Here is a 17,287-nt window from a genome sequence, read left to right as displayed (position 1 = left end):
TTTTACACTGCTACATCAAGTATGACCTTTATTAAAAACTGACTCTGAATACAGTTAGGGAGCTCTGTTCATTACTGCGTTACGGAGTCTTAGCGAGTGTCCTCTCTCTCTGTGAATTACCCACTATGGTTGTAATCATTGATGTGTTCATGCAACCTTAGACAATAGTAGTATAACAAAAGACAAACAATATACCATGCAAGTGCATTTTCTAAATGCTGAAGTAATAATTCAGATAGTTAGGGCTTAGTTTGGTTAAATGGTGAGTTCACATGGGACGCAAAGAGTTATTTGTGCTGCTCAATTACATGTGAAGTTAAAGGGGCCCTATTCTGCTCATGTTCAAGTTGATAGTGCCTCTACTGTGACATGTCTTCATGCTTTAATGTTCAGAAAGCTAGTTATTTTTTGCATACTTCCTGTGCTGGAAATGTTAATTCATGGCTTTTCCGATCTGTATTATTGGTATGATGTTAATTCAGCATCATTATCGATACGTGCATTACAATTAAATCACGGCAAAATGTTAACTTTGTTGGTTGTTGGTATCAGTGTACAGTAGACGTCTAATTCGATTGACGCGAGTAAACTTGTGATAGAAAGAGTGTAAACGCAATAGGAATAACTGCAGCAATGGTTATTACTTATGACAAGGAGGTTATGTTGTGCAATGTGTTTGTTTATCTGCCAGAACACACACATCTATTCCCACTAATGCACACGGCCTTGGCGGAGGTCTGCTCTCCGAGTCTGCTCTCTCTACTTTCCATTAACAGGATGTATTTATTATATGGTATGTTATTACCTTCAGAAAACGAGCCACACTAAATATTATGCAAATAAACATGGTCATGTATTATATATGTTGTTAAATGTAAGTGTATTTCAGATTATATTTCTAGAGTCATGCATGCACGGGTATCTTTTGAAAATGGGTTTCTAAATCATTAGAAAACACAAAAATGGTTTATACTTAAATCACACTGGACCATGAGCAGCTAAACACTCAAACTGTGCCCTTCAGCATTTGTTTCTTCTTTAATACCAATACACCACTGCATACATTGTAGAACACACACATTGTTCACTTAACTTCCTATATTTATTAACAATATTTGTATTCTATTCAGTTTAAGTGTACCATTTAATTTCACACTTTTCCTTTAACTTTCTATTTTTAAATACATTTTTAAAATTTTTTATTTTGAAATGGAGCAACTGTCACACAAAAGGGTTACATATCATTAAAATGTTCCGCATTTATAACAAAATGTAATGCATGTATGTTGTAAAATAAATAGTTTTGCCTATTTCAACAACAGCCATTTAAATATAAACATACTAAATTATACTCCAATAGTACGACTGACAACAAACAAATGCAAGGAGGTTGTTTAAATGCTCAAAACAAGACAAAGTAATAATTGTTAATATAAAGGTGTGTTACCTAGCTATGTCTAAACACCTGTGTGTGTGTGTGTGTGTGTGTGTGTGTGTGTGTGTGTGTGTGTGTGTGTGTGTGTGTGTGTGTGTGTGTGTGTGTGTGTGTGTGTGTGTGTGTGTGTGTGTGTGCGGGGGTCTCAGATGAGCTTTTTAGCCCCAGGGCCGTCCTGACAAATGTGCCACCTTTTACCGCTCCATTTCCTCTTCCTGCACATCTCCCCTCTGTGTCTTTGCATTATTTACTGCTTCTCCATGGATGCTTTATTTACTGTCATGGGAAAGTTGAGCTAACTGCACTTCCAAACTGAAAAATAAGTGCTTTAATAGACGCTCAGGACAATTTAAATATCTATTAGAGAATATTTTTGAGATGAAACTAGGTCTCTCACTATCTCTACATCCGTTTGACGATCTATGTCACAAACATAACTACGCCCAAAAGTATTACTCTTATATTAAGAGCATTTTAAACCACTGTGTGCTGGGACCGGAGGGCTTGTTGATGTTAGGGGATTATAAATTATATTATATACGTTTTATTGGCTTATTTTAACAACGTGATGTAAGGATTCTTTCCAATATTACTAGCTTCCAGCAGATCTGTGATATCGGACTAACAAACACTGCAGTCTATGTGCAAGACCTAGAGAAAACTCTGTTCTTTATTCTGGAAACATGTTAGTGACATATGTGTCTAAACACAACGGTTAAATCAATAAGATAAGTAGTTCATGTTACTATGGCAAGTATAGATGTTTTGGTTTTAAAGCAATACAAATATCATAATGCTGTTTAGTCATACTGCTTTGAATCCTCTGCTGTGAATACATGCTATAGGTTGAATGTGTTATAATAATACTAGCTCCTGCACAACAGTTTTTCTTGTAGTACTCTCTCCACTATTCATGGCTCTCAAGACTTCTGGACGGAGATGGTTGTTATGGAGTTGTACGAGGGGAAAATGGGCTTTACAAAGAGGCCTTCTACACGCTCGAACGCTCGACTCCATCAGACGCGTGTATAATTGAGTGTGTGCTACATTGCCGTGCACAGCTTTCAAGCGTCGTCTTTTGAAACATGTAACGTGCAGAGAAGGACAGCTCGGAACCACCTCCACTCCGAAAAAATGTCAAGCATGAAGGGTAAACAACATCTCCCAGAATATACTCCACCCATACGTCAAGAAATGTTTTTATCTGAGAAATATGTGTGTGTGGGCGAGTTCTGTGGAAAAGCCCAGCTCAAGGACTCTTTTTCAATTCCACATCTAAAGAGGAGATAACAAGCAACAAGAGAGGGGCTGATTGTGATTTGCATTGCAGCCGCGCTGTTACCAAACACCATGAACACAATTCTCCAGAGAACACACACTGTGGAGAGTGTTTTCCAAATCAAAGTTTCAATCTACAACTAGGTGAATAATCAAAACTTGTTTTTCACAAAAGTGTTGACATCAGGCTGGAATCAGCTTTCTCAGTATTGAGACTGAGAGTAATATCGAGATAGTGTCTTGATACCAAAAAGCTAAATATCGAGAGAATATAAGTGCTGAAGCATGAGAATTGTTTGGGGACCATCGAAAGCAAAGTGCATTATTTCAGCGTACAAGAGTACAGATATTTACTCTTAAGGCCAAAATGGCTGCTGTTCCTTTTTCTTTCATCTTCTAACCAACTTTTTACAATGGAGTATTTTTCTCTGATCATGCTGCTGATTTAATTGCTGAACAATTTAATCAGCAGCATGTTCCCTGATCGTGCTGCGTTAGCTCTTTGTGAAACAATAAGGTGAACTGATTAAACACTCTAATAAAAAGACATTAAGAGGACTGAGCTATTTCTGAAATATTGTGTATAATACAAAAGAAACAATACCTGTAGCTCTGGCTGAAGTTGGACCATAGCATTAAATGTGTTGCTTTGAACAACGATAACAGTTCCTTTTTTCTATTGAACTCACAATGGTGGGTGAAGGTAGCATAAGATAATTTCTCCAGTCTTTAACACTGGGGAAGTAACTCAGTCTCAATGCTTACTGCTCCCATTCATTGCTACAATCTAATATCATGACATTTATATAAAGATACTTTTTTTTCGCAACCAAAAACATATTCAGAAAACCATTGACCTCCAGGCGAGAGAAAAGGAAGTGATAAAATGCTGAGTCATATCACTGTTTTAGGACTTAAAATGACAGGTCATGACACAGTTTTAGGACTCATAAAGCTAACTCATATAGAGGCGAAGTCCCTCCCCTTCCGGTGAGACTCATGGGACATTATTTTGGAAAAAGTATGTATTGAAGTCAATGGAGAGAGAAAGATTATCTTTCGATCCCGTTTGAATTGTGCCACGATTTACACATATGATGTTTGTCAATCTTAAATAATAATTTCCATGTCAAAAAAAGTCACATTTTGTCGTAAAACTGTTGAAATATAAGACTATGAAAAATACGCAACTAGAAAGACTACAAATCCCAGAATCCCGGTCCCGCATGCTGGCTCTTACGGAACCGACTAACTCCCCTTGTGTGTATGTACAGCTCTCAACATGCCCAGACTTGTAGCGATTTTCACCTCGTTTAATACTTGTTGCCTCATTCTGAAAGAAAGAAGTGAAATGTGCTGACGGCCGTCTTGGTGTGTGGTGCGAGACGGGAGATGTAGGTCATTGAGCGGTTCACACAAACAAATGTGTTACTTCACAGTTTTACGACACATTTTTTTTTTTTTGACTTGTAAAATTATCTTTTAAATTGACAAACATCACATGTGTAATTCGTGGCACAATTCAAACGGGATCGAAAGATAATCTTTCTCTCTCCATTGACTTCAATGCATAACTTTTCCGAAATAAGGTCCCATGGAGGTCCACCGGAAGGGGAGGGACTTCGCCTCTCTATTAGGGTTTAAGGACTCATAATGCTGAGTCATGACAGGGTTTAAGGACTCATAATGCTGAGTCATGACAGGGTTTAAGGACTCATAATGCTGAGTCATGACAGGGTTTAAGGACTCATAATGCTGAGTCATGACAGGGTTTAAGGACTCATAATGCTGAGTCATGACAGGGTTTTAGGACTCAATGCTGAGTCATGACAGGGTTTAAGGACTCATAATACTGAGTCATGACAGGGTTTAAGGACTCATAATGCTGAGTCATGACAGGGTTTAAGGACTCATAATGCTGAGTCATGACAGGGTTTAAGGACTCATAATGCTGAGTCATGACAGGGTTTAAGGACTCATAATGCTGAGTCATGACAGGGTTTAAGGACTCATAATGCTGAGTCATGACAGGGTTTTAGGACTCAATGCTGAGTCATGACAGGGTTTAAGGACTCATAATGCTGAGTCATGATAGGGTTTAAGGACTCATAATGCTGAGTCATGACAGGGTTTAAGGACTCATAATGCTGAGTCATGACAGGGTTTAAGGACTCATAATGCTGAGTCATGACAGGGTTTAAGGACTCATAATGCTGAGTCATGACAGGGTTTAAGGACTCATAATGCTGAGTCATGACAGGGTTTAAGGACTCATAATGCTGAGTCATGACAGGGTTTAAGGACTCATAATGCTGAGTCATGACAGGGTTTAAGGACTCAATGCTGAGTCATGACAGGGTTTAAGGACTCATAATGCTGAGTCATGACAGGGTTTAAGGACTCATAATGCTGAGTCATGACAGGGTTTAAGGACTCATAATGCTGAGTCATGACAGGGTTTAAGGACTCATAATGCTGAGTCATGACAGGGTTTACAGTCATTCCTGCAGCCCTCTATTGGCTCACGCCCTTACACTGAATTTACTGCGAGTGTTAAGTCCCTAAAGACCCAGCCTGGTTCATGATACAGTATGCTTTTTACATATACGCAATATGGCCTGTCTGCTTACACAATATGACACACGATAAAAAACCTAATGACCTGACATCAGACAGGAATAATGAGTCTCTGCAGACCGTTACTCCATGGTGACTTCCTCATTGGAGAGCACACAAAGATTACAATGATTATAAATGGTTGTGATTTAATGCTACAAAACACATTTTTCTCTATTGTTCCCGATTTAAATATTGTTTTGCCCCGGGGGTACAGCAGATTATGCTAAAGTAATTGTTTGAAGTCTGATACCAACACGAAAAAGGATTAGAGAAACAAATGTACCGGATTTTAGCCAGCTTGAACTCAGTTAACAGTTTATTTTCTGAGCTAATAAAATGTGACATCTTCCCATATGAATTGTAGCCAAATGCAATATACCTCTTCAAACTGGATTAGTAACCAAATACTTAAACTTCAATTCAAGAAAACTCGAAGTGTTGGTAAATTCAGTGACTATTCACACCTGTATCTACAATTAGCAATGCTAATACAACTGATTGTTGTTAGCTTCTGTCATTAGTTTAACCCTTTGTCTCCCATTTAATCAGAGAGATATAAGAGTCTGTCAAAAATAATATTGCAGGTAATGGGTTTTAGAAAAGTAATATACCTCATTTCTACTTAGTGACTGTCTATCAATTTGAGCAGCAGACTGTCTATCAATTTGAGCAGCTAATTACTCATTCATTAAAAACAAATGAAAATGGTAAAGAAAAACATTGCATGACGTTAGCTCTTAATGAATCATTAGGACATGTCATTCAAGAAGACAACATGCGTTACTGCATTTTTACTACAGCTTACATCAGGCTCAGTAAATCATTATCATGTATCGAGCTAAAGTCCAACGCATGTCCCCTTGTGACTCAGCAAACAAGCCGTACAACGTTTGAAATTTCACATGAAGTGAACTATAGACAAAATAGCATTTAAGAACAAATCCTTCATTTCCTTCTCAGCTTTTCTTATTTCATTTTGAACAGCTGTAAGCCTGGAGACGAGTTTATTAAATGGTCTGAAATAAGATAAGCACTTCTCAAAGCGCTCTATTTGATCCGTTACAGACAGACAGGCAAGCAGAGAGGAATGGAAGGAGACACACAGCTACTGTAGCCTCAGGAGTCCAGAGCGAGCTACACAACAACAACAGGAAGCTACATAACATGTGTCCTGCTGTAGAAAACAGAAACAACCTACCTCTGAGCTGTTAGCTCCTCACCCATCAGAACATCTCAGGGACTGAAGACGAGCAGTTAAACACACACATCTCCTTCTCTTTCTCTCACACACTCCCTGCCTCTATCCTCTTTCACCTGGAGTCATAAAGTATGCAAACGACCTGCGTGTCGTGGTGACTGTAGCCACAGTGACGCGGCAGCAGGTAGCACACCAGTGGAGGAGATGCTCCCTGAAGCTTAGGCCTGCAGGACACACTTCCAGTCTGACTCTTGGAGCGTCGGCCTACATCACTTTACATGTTTCTGTATTCATGCTTCGTGCACAATTGTCCTGGTTCTGTCGCCGTGAACTTTGAAATGTAGTCACCTGTTGTCTCAGCTTAAATTATTCATGAGCTAATTAGACATAAAGTACATTATTTCTCTTAGTTAGTGAAGTGTCAGTTAAAGAGGTCAGAGCCAAAATGGGAAGTCAATTTATTCACTGAAAGACACATTTGCAACATTCTTCCACAATTCTAATAAAAAATAAAAATATTTTTGATAGCCAACTAATCTTAAAAGTGCTTGTTGTGCCTGGATGCTTATATCAAGACATTTAAAGACATCACCCTAGTCTTTGAGAAACTGGGATAGACATTTTTTACAATATTCTGACATTTTATTTACCAAGCTGTTAAAAGGAGCTCTAATGTAATGCCAATGTTCAGATTCAGATTCAGATTCAACTTCATTGTCATTACATAGTACAAGTGCTAGTGACAATGTTCAGGTTCATATTAGCATTGTGTTCTTCTCCTGTGACACGTCTCCATGCTTTAATGTTCAAAAAGGTCTTTATTTTTCTCATACTGCCTGTGCTTCAGCACCTCTGTTCACCCTCTGTCTGAAACCAGAGCCAAGTCTGCTCTGATTGGTTAGCTGGTCGGCTCTGTTGGGATTGGTGAACTGCTGAGAGATGTCCCGCCTCTTAGCCTATCAGGTGAAAAGTGTTGGAGCGCTAGCCAATACAAGCGCAAGTGTTAAATATTCATGTCACTTTAACTCTGAGTACAATGGAGGTTTTTCAGGTGGAGGCGGAGAAACTCCCTCTGGAGGGAACTTTGGCCCCTGCCCCCATTTACATAAAAACCCTATAGAAAGCTACAGGGAGGAGAACACCACATACAGAAGAATAGTCTTTAAAGACATCTTTGACTTTGACGAACTGGGATAGAGGTTTTTCAATATGATTGATGTTTTATACGAAAAGCTGTTAATGAATTTACAAAATTGTCAGTAGATGAATGGATAATAGCAACATGGAATCAGCAACACTCTAAAACTGCTGTGGATGATGTTGATGATGAACTGAATGTGTTACATGTGGGGCAGCTAATGCAGGGACTGTATTGTTTTATAGCAACTATATAATTTGGTAACAAGGGGGCTAAGAGTTTATTATTCTAGGTAATAAAGAATAATACCAAAGCGGCACAGGGAGGACATTATTATGTAGATGAGATCGATGTTTGAACAAGGAATACACAGGGAAGCCTCACACTGGATTTCTGGGTTCTAGAAATATGTCACATATTTATCTCTCAGACCAAAGGGAAAGGAGGGCTAACAATTGCTATTCAATATATAAGCTTCCTGTAATTAATGTTAAGTAAGCATTGAATAAACATATTGTGTTAATGCTTAGTAGCATTTAATCTCAAAACAGAATTATTTTATGTTTAGATGGTATTTCTATTCATTGTCATCTAGCCTTGTTGTCAGTGTTTCAATGAAAACAAACAAAAAAAAGGTTTAGTTTGTTTTACATAATTTCATTTCCAAGCCTTTATCATTTCAACTGTTCATTTCAATGGAAATTAAAAACAGTTTGGACAGTTACTGAATTATTAGATATTAGAGATTGTAACACTAGCCAGATGATTAAATAATTAACATAACAATAAAGTTTAGTATGCCAATGAAGAACTGGGAGTATTTGTCTCCACTCTCCATGTTCTTACAAACTTGCCAAAACCTTTCTGACTGAGGCTTGTTCATGAAATGCAGGTCCACACTCAATTATTCACAAACACACACTCTTACACACTGTGTGGTGGGGCCCAGTTGAATTGCCCAGTTGTAATTGCTCGGATTAATGAAGTGCTGCAGAGAAGGTGCCAGCGAGCCAGAGCACCTGCTGCGTTCCCCTGGTCACTCAACCTGTGTCAGTCTAAGGCACTTTCGCAACAGAAATACCTGGTGATTTGTTTCTGCGCATAACTAAGGAACAAATGGGATAGGAACGCAATCTGAACCATGAAGTAACCAACAGAGGGACACAAACTGAAGTGCTGTAAAGTAACGTAAAACAAAGTAAAGTTAATTAAAGTAATATAACATAAAGTAGCATAAATTAGATAAAGTTACGCAATGTAATTTAAAGAACATAAAGTTAGGTAAAATAAAGTGAAGTAGAGTAACGTTTAATTTACGGAATATTTAAGTAGGAAAAAGTCAAGTAACCCAAATATAAGAAAAGATGAGTAAAGTAATGTAAAGTAACGTAGAGAAGGAGAGGCACCACCACGTGATGTAACCGAAAGATAAGTAAATATGAGTAAATTAACGTACAGAAACGCAAATGAATGAAACGTTGTGCAGACTGCATGCAGAGCATTTAGATCAAACTCTTAACAAGTGAGATTAGTGATATAAAGCACGGGAAAGTTGTCCAATCTTTCCATTTGCACTTTCTTTATTTTGATCACAACGCTACAAGAGCTGCAACCCTAACACCCTCACCCCCACTCAGACCATCACTAATGTTTGCTGAGATCTGAAGAAATACAAATATTCCTAACCACACACACGCTAGCCAAGAGCGCTTGTTTGCAGTCCTTGCTGATTTGATTGCCTGCACAGGAAACTTCGCTGACTGATTATTTATGTGTCTCGGAGTTCACACTGACACTATTACTGGTTAAGACCCTTGTGTGGTTGCATTTTTCGAAAAAGCAAATATGATCACAGGATAGGGTATCCCAGGCTGCAAGATATATATTGTTTACAGGAGAGAGGGAGCAGTAAACACACAGTCCTTGTTACCCATGCTGATCAACACAGAGGACAGCTGATGGACACTGTGCAGGGATAACGTCTGACAGCCTATAGGGTAACAGCTGCCATTTCTCTGCTGTGTTATAACTTCCAGTGAGCGGGCAGAGAAATGTCCTGGGGAGACGTGGAGCAGAAAAGTTGAGGCAAACAAATAACAGGCTTCCTCGACAGATGCCTGACTGCCGGCCATGGGTACAATGTGTTTGTTGTGACTCCAGCCAGCTACCCACACACACTGAGCAGAAAACACTTTCTGTTTCTAAACTTGTGTTGGCTACATCAGCTACAGCGAGAACATGGTGTGAGGAAAGCAACTCCTCAGTTAACGAGAATAACTTTCCAAAAGACAAATTGGATGGGATTGCAAAGACAAAGATAAGCAAAGATATAAGACTAATATTCACGATTTAAGGTTGGACAAGAAGGAAAATAGGGACTGGAACAATGCCAGAGAAACACAGTTTAATCAAGTAGGGTCGTTAAAGAGAATCAACAACCGTAACAAGAGTAAATCATATCAAGATACTAGGGGTGTAACGGTTCACAAACATTTCGGTTCGGTACGTACCTCGGTTTTTTGGTCACGGTTCGGTTCGGTACAGCAGAATTTTTTTTCACAAAACAAAACATATATATATATTTTTTTATTATTATTATTAAACTGTGAATAATGTATTCACTCAAATAAATACAAAATATAATAAAATAAACATTAAGGTGCAGCATTTCGATGAACTGAAATAATCTGTATTTGAACTTTACTGTACTAGTACTCACAAAACATAAACTATTAGTTTTGGGTTTTTAATTATTATTAAACTGTGAATATTCACTCAAATAAATACAAAATATAATAAAATGAACATTAAGGTGCAGCATTTCGATGAACTGAAATAATCTGTATTTGAACTGTAGCCTACTGTACTAGCACCTAAGCAGCCAGTTTGACATTAGGACTTGCTTGTCATTGTATTTTCATGTTTTTTTAAAGAAAGATGAACTTGTCCACATTGCTTGCCGAAAGGGCAGATCTGCTGGCACTAACAATGTCTCCTGCTGTGGAGAACACCCTCTCTAGGGACAGAGGTAGCAGATACAGCCAGGTAGCGCTTTGCTAACATGGCAACATAAGGATATTTGGTGTTTGTAATAGCTTTGGCTCGGTCTGATCTTTCTGCGAGTGGTGGAGGCTTAAATGCTAGTGGGAGTTGGGTTTGCACTTCAGTCTTTTTTCTTTTGGTACCGGTGATATTCACGTTCGGGTGATGCCTTTTCAAGAGTGTGCAAGTTTGATGTATTGCCAGCCGCGTAACCAATTTTACTTGAACAATGCCGACAAACAGCTTTGGTTCGGTTCACCTGTCTTTGTCCGTCATCCTTGTACGTAACTGCGAAACCAAAATGTTCCCAAACCAGAGACTTCAATGATGGTGGAGGATTTTCGAGCTCAACTTTATCTGCGTTCGCCATTAATTTTTGACAGTTCCTCAAATTACTGACTACATTTGAACGCATCCCTCTGACCCGCTCTCATAGTATGCCTCTCATCCAATGAAATGACTTGCTCGCTCTATGACGCGTTGAACCCAATGTGAGCAAATTACTCTGAATGCTGCGACGCAGCACCTGAGATTACTTCCAAAAAGTTGTTCACGTTCTCAATTTTTTACGTTTAACGTTATATTCGTTCGGTACACTTCGGTACACACCTGTACCGAACCGAAGGGCCCGTACCGAATAATTTCGGTACGGGTACGTGTACCGTTACACCCTACAAGATACACAATATGTTGTGTACATTTATAGCATTTTCAAATGGTTACCAAGCCAACTGTCTTGAACTGTACTGTAAAATCCTTTGGATACCATTGATTGCTAATGTTTGGCTAGGACCGGTAATTCCAGTAAATAGATACAGCTTTCTGACAACTGGAAATGTTCACCTGGTGACTCACATTATCACGCGAGTTGCAGTCTCTCTAAGACCCAGCAGGGGGCGACTCCACCAGTTTCTAAATGAAGCCAGATTGTATAGAAGTCTATGAGAAATGACTCTACTTCTTACTTGATTTATTACAGACATTTTTTTCAAATTATATTTCCAAGTCTCCATGAAGACAGCATGATGTTCATTCACTAAATAATGGTCCCATTTGATGAGAAAAAGACGATTAAGCAGCTTATGCTTTAGGAGCAATTGACAGGTTGTTACCACTGTGTTGTCCAGGTCTTACACCTTTAACCAGTGTGTTTTCACTTCCTTAAGGTCATTTGTAACATAATTGTCACCTTCAAATGTCTTGATTGTGCCTGAATCCAGAAGTCACAGTGACTACATCCTCTGTTAGAAAACAGTATCAGAGGAAGCACATGGAGCAGAGTGTGCAGTGTTAAGGAAACTGGCCAAATCTAAACTAGAAAAGTTAAAAAATAGGATTATTCTCCTCAGTGCTCATGTGGAAAGCCTAATGGTGAGAAAAATCACAGCCAGGTGTGTCACCTGCTGCCACACTAGCACCCCCCGACCCCCAGGTGTTTGCCAGCAGATTGAGGGGGGCTCGCTGGTGCTCCATCACATTACATTACATTGCATTTAGCTGACGCTTTTATCCAAAGCGACTTACAATAAGTGCGTTCGACCAACAAAATACAACTTGAAGAAAACAGAATCATATAAGTACATCAGGCTTCATAGAGCAAAAACATTTCAAGTGCTACTCAACTAGAAAGACTCCATACCTGCTGGGAAACTTACTTGATATGTACTTACTATATGTTGGATTTGTTCATTTATTTGGGTTATTTATTTCAGTGTTCACTTTTTAAGATTTAAGATTAATATTTTTTCTACTGAAGTTGTTTTGGTTCATTTTTGAACATTCCAGATTCCCTGGAAAAGGAATATTAAATGAAAAACAATGCAGTGCCAGTACTACAATCTCTGTCTTTATTTTCTGATTCACAGATGCCCTTTTTTGCCATTTTGCCTTTAGAAAAGCCAGTCCTTTATTAGTATAAAAGTGCTTCGTTAATAGTTCTATCGCTCGAAGTGGAGTCGAAAGAGCTGAGTTTTCAGTTTGCGCCGGACGATGTGCAAACTATCTGCTGTCCTGATGTCAATGGGGAGCTCATTCCACCATCCTGGAGCCAGGACAGCAAACCCACGTGTTTTTGCTGACTCTACATAGCTACACATTTACTGGAAGTGTGGCTACAATTCAGACCAAATCTGAGAGTTATCAGCTGAACAGTATTGAAATTTGTGTCACAGACAACCTTGGTTCCTACCTTGATTTAAGCCCGATTTGCTGCTGTATAATTGAGCGTGCACTTCACTTTTAATAAACACATTCCAGCTTGTTTTCATCCCTCTAAGAGTAATCAAAATGCTCAGTAACCCTCCAGTTTTATCCCGTTGCTGAAACATGTTTTCATGATTTTGAAGGACTTACAAATCGTAAGGGATGTGACCTAAGTGCTGAAGAACACTAGGAACACAGAGGAGTGCAATCATCGAGGATACAACAACTTCTAACTCAAAGAAATATTTCCCAGATGTATCATTATTTTGTCTTACAGTCTTCATTTTAAAGCAAGAAAAATAAGTCCAGCACTTGCAACAAAGATAAAAGCAGCACTAATGATGATTTCTGCTTCTTTATCTGCGTCCCTCGTGGAAATATAAACGCTGCTTCACTGTGGGATTGCACGCCCGTGTTATCTGTACTTCACTTTCAGTCTCAACAGCTAAACAAACAGGTAAGAACCACAATCAATAACATTTTCATTTAAGCCGTGCAGACCATCAGGTTTCATAAAGTTAGCGAGAACATTTGACAACACATCACACTCTTCATTTCAAATTAAACCTGTGTGTGTTTGCTTATCTCTGGACCAATGCACCTGTCTGTCAGCCTGCAGAATGCTAATGCTGCACAAAGAGAACATGCTGTATATTGATGTTATATGTGCTGATACTGTCACTCTATCCTTTTCTTCTCACACAAAGATAAAATGATGACGGGGCATTAACAGAGTAAACTTTTAAAATGCAGATTTGTTTCAAGAAACTATCACTGAATATAAAAACGGAGATGCTCGTGTCTCTACATCTAACATTTTTAATTGCTAGCATGATTTTGGCTTTCTACAATAAATACATATTGAAGAAACGTGTGCACTACTCATGGAAAACTTTTGCAGGTGAACTCAGCAGTGGGAAAACACATATGTATTGGTCTTTCCATTTATAAGCAAAGCTAGCCCTTATATGTGGGCCTCACACGGACACTTGCAACACCTAGCCTGATGGATGGCTCTACACAATATTAATATTAATATTATTAGTGAATGCGTTTAAGACTCAATCGGACTCAATCTGTTGGAGAGCAGTTGCGGTTTCTTTTTTCATGGCTACAAAGCATGTGTAAAGTAGTGGTATCTGGTGACCTGAGCCCAAAATGTGCCCAGGGGTATTGAGGACAGGTTCTTAATACATTTGCTTTGCTTTCAGAAATTGGGTAGTGCGGCAAAAAGTGTAGCACTTGCAATAAAAGCTTTTAAGAGATGAAGGAAATGTTTAGCTAGTTAAAGCACCAAAAGCGAAAGGTAGGCAAAAGTCAGACTGATGGGGTTTGTCAGCTGATCTGAAGTCATATACAGACACACAAAGATGGATTTTGACTTTAAAAGATATCTAATAACATCAAATAACATTTTTCAAAAAAGCTTTTTGCTGCACTAGCTGCAGGCACAACAAAGATGTACAACACCCAAACCAAGATTAAATGCAAGGAAACTTTTCCTGTCAGACTTTAAATCAATGGAAGATACTTCTGATGAAAAAAACAGCAAAAATGCAATCTGGAAAAAAATGTCATGTGACAGATTATTTGACATTTCTCGCAGAGTCCAGAGTATTTGATAGATCGCTCAGAAAGAGAACGTAATAAGTGGGAAAAATAAAAAACACACGCTGCAGATCGTTTTAATTGTAAAATATATTCTATCTACTTGATGATGTTCGTATACGCCAATCAGAATGCACCAAACTTAATGTGGAGTCGGTGTGTAGTTATGCTAAAACAATGTCGGACACCGTAATCTTCTCTGGTCCCCTCCCCAATCTGATCAATGATGACATGTATAGCCGCATGTCATCATTTCAGCGCTGGTTGTCTTGGTGGTGCCCAGCAAACAATGTGGGCTTCGTAAATAATTGGACAGCCTTCTGGGGAAAACCTGGTCTGATTAAGAGAGACGGCATTCATCCTACTTTGGAAGGTGCAAATCTCATTTTGGCAAACATTTCAGGGCTTTGTGGACTTAATCCATGACAAACTGGAGTTGAGACCAGGAGGAGGAGTCGCAGTCTTACACGCTTCTCTGCGCTCTCTCCTAGGCAGTAGGAATCCCGAACCCAATAAAATACCCAATATTAGCGGTGTGTGTGTCTGCCCAAGGACAAGTTAAGGTAAAACCTAATAGAGGTGTCATACATAATAACCTAATAAAAGTAAATGTAACAACTACTGTACTACAGTGCAACAAAACAGGAATATTAAATGTGGTCTCTTAAACATAAGATCTCTAGCATCTAAAGCAATATTGGTAAATGATTTAATATCAGATTATAATATTGATATATGCTGTCTCACTGAAACTTGGTTGAGACATGAAGAATATGTCAGCATAAATGAGGCCACTCCACCCAGCCATATCAATACTCATATTGCCCGAGGCACGGGCCGAGGAGGTGGAGTTGCAGCAATCTGACTCAAGTTTACTTATCAATACTAAACCAAAATTAAATTATACCTCCTTTGAAAGTCTCGTTTTTAGTCTTACGCATCCGACCTGGAAAACTTTGCAGCCAATCTTATTTGTTACAGTGTAGCCTACTGTGCACCAGGTCCTTATTCAGAATTCTTATCTGAATTCTCTGAGTTTTTATCAACTTTGGTACTTAAAACAGATAAAGTAATTATCGTAGGTGACTTTAATATTCATGTTGACGATGATAAAAATAGCCTTACTGTTGCATTTAACTCTATATTAGATTCTGTTGGTTTTTGTCAGTGTAAATAAACCAACCCACTGCTATAATCACACTCTCGACCTTGTTCTGACTTATGGTATTGAAATTGAGCAACTATTAGTCGAACCGCATAATCCTGCTTTATCCGACCATTTCTTAGTAACTTTTGAAGTACTGTTACTAGACTACAAAGCATTAGTCAAAAGCTCCTGCAGCAGAAACCTATCTGTTAGTGCTATAGCCAAATTTAAGGAAGAGATTCCACCAATACTTAACTCGATAGCATGTCTGCATGTAAGGGAGGAAACTTATACAAAATGTACACCACCCCAAATTGATCATGTTGTTGATAGTGCTACAGATGCGCTGCGAATAAAATTAGACTCTGTTGCTCCTTTGAAAAAGAAGAAAATAAAACAACATAGATTAGCTCCATGGCATAATGCCGAAATCCGCAAAATAAAGCAAAAGTCAAGACAACTTGAAAGGATATGGCGTTCCACTAAACTTGAAGAATCTCGTTTAATTTGGCATATTACTCTCAATGAATATAAGAAAGCACTGCGTAAAGCGAGAGCAGCCTACTACTCTTCATTAATAGATGAGAATAAGAATAATGCAAGATTTCTTTTCAGCACTGTAGCCAGGCTGACAGAAAGCCACAGCTCGATTGAGCCTTCTATTCCCATAGCACTCAGTAGTAATGATTTTATGTGCTTTTTTAACGATAAAATTGTTACTCTTAGAAACAAAATTAATGACCTCTTGCCTTTGACCAGTATAGTGTTATCAACAGCTCCCGGAAACGTAAGTTCTAATATTACACTAGATAGTAAACTAGAATGCTTTTCAGCCATTAACCTTGAACAATTAAATTCAATGATTCTCTCTTCTAAACCATCAACATGTATGCTAGACCCAATTCCAACTAAGCTGTTGAAGGAAGTTTTTCCATTAATTAGCACTTATTTATTAAATATTATGAATATGTCTTTATTATCAGGCTATGTTCCACAATCATTCAAAGTAGCAGTGATAAAACCGCTTCTTAAAAAGCACAACCTCGATCCAGAGGTTTTAGCCAATTATAGACCTATTTCCAATCTTCCGTTCCTCTCAAAAATTCTTGAGAAAGCAGTCGCAAAACAGTTGTGTGATTACTTAAAAAACAATGATTTATTTGAAGATTTTCAGTCTGGCTTTAGAACACATCATAGCACAGAGACAGCTCTGGTTAAAGTCACAAATGACATTCTAATAGCCTCTGACAAGGGACGTGTCTCTATTCTTGTTTTGCTCGATCTCAGTGCTGCATTTGATACTATCGACCATGATATCTTATTGCAAAGACTAGAGCACTTAGTTGGCATACAGGGAACTGCTTTAGACTGGTTTAGGTCCTATCTATCTGAACGCTCTCAGTTTGTACGTGTCAATGATGAATCTTCCACGCAAACCAAAGTTAGCCATGGAGTGCCACAGGGCTCAGTGCTCGGACCTATTTTGTTCACATTATATATGCTTCCGTTAGGCAATATGATAAGGAATCATTCTGTAAATTGTCATTGTTATGCAGATGACACTCAACTATATTTATCAATCAAGCCTGATGAAATTAATCATCTAAATAAAATTCAAGA

General features: G+C 38.5%; 1 protein-coding gene across 3 annotated transcripts in view; it reads right to left on the bottom strand.

The window, feature by feature from the left end:
* Positions 1–6,676, bottom strand: part of LOC117559274 (phospholipid-transporting ATPase ABCA1-like) — a 135,226-nt gene extending 128,550 nt beyond the window's left edge. For all 3 annotated transcript variants that reach the window (XM_034236066.1, XM_034235991.1, XM_034236150.1), the window contains exon 1: positions 6,531–6,676. The gene's annotated coding sequence lies outside the window, so the exon portion shown is untranslated. The remainder of the gene's footprint in view (positions 1–6,530) is intronic.
* Between the last annotated feature and the right edge of the window lie 10,611 nt (positions 6,677–17,287).

Source organism: Gymnodraco acuticeps, unplaced genomic scaffold (assembly GCF_902827175.1).
Source record: "Gymnodraco acuticeps unplaced genomic scaffold, fGymAcu1.1, whole genome shotgun sequence".
In the NCBI taxonomy this organism is placed as follows: Eukaryota; Metazoa; Chordata; class Actinopteri; order Perciformes; family Bathydraconidae; genus Gymnodraco; species Gymnodraco acuticeps.
This window is presented reverse-complemented; position numbering and strand designations above follow the sequence as displayed.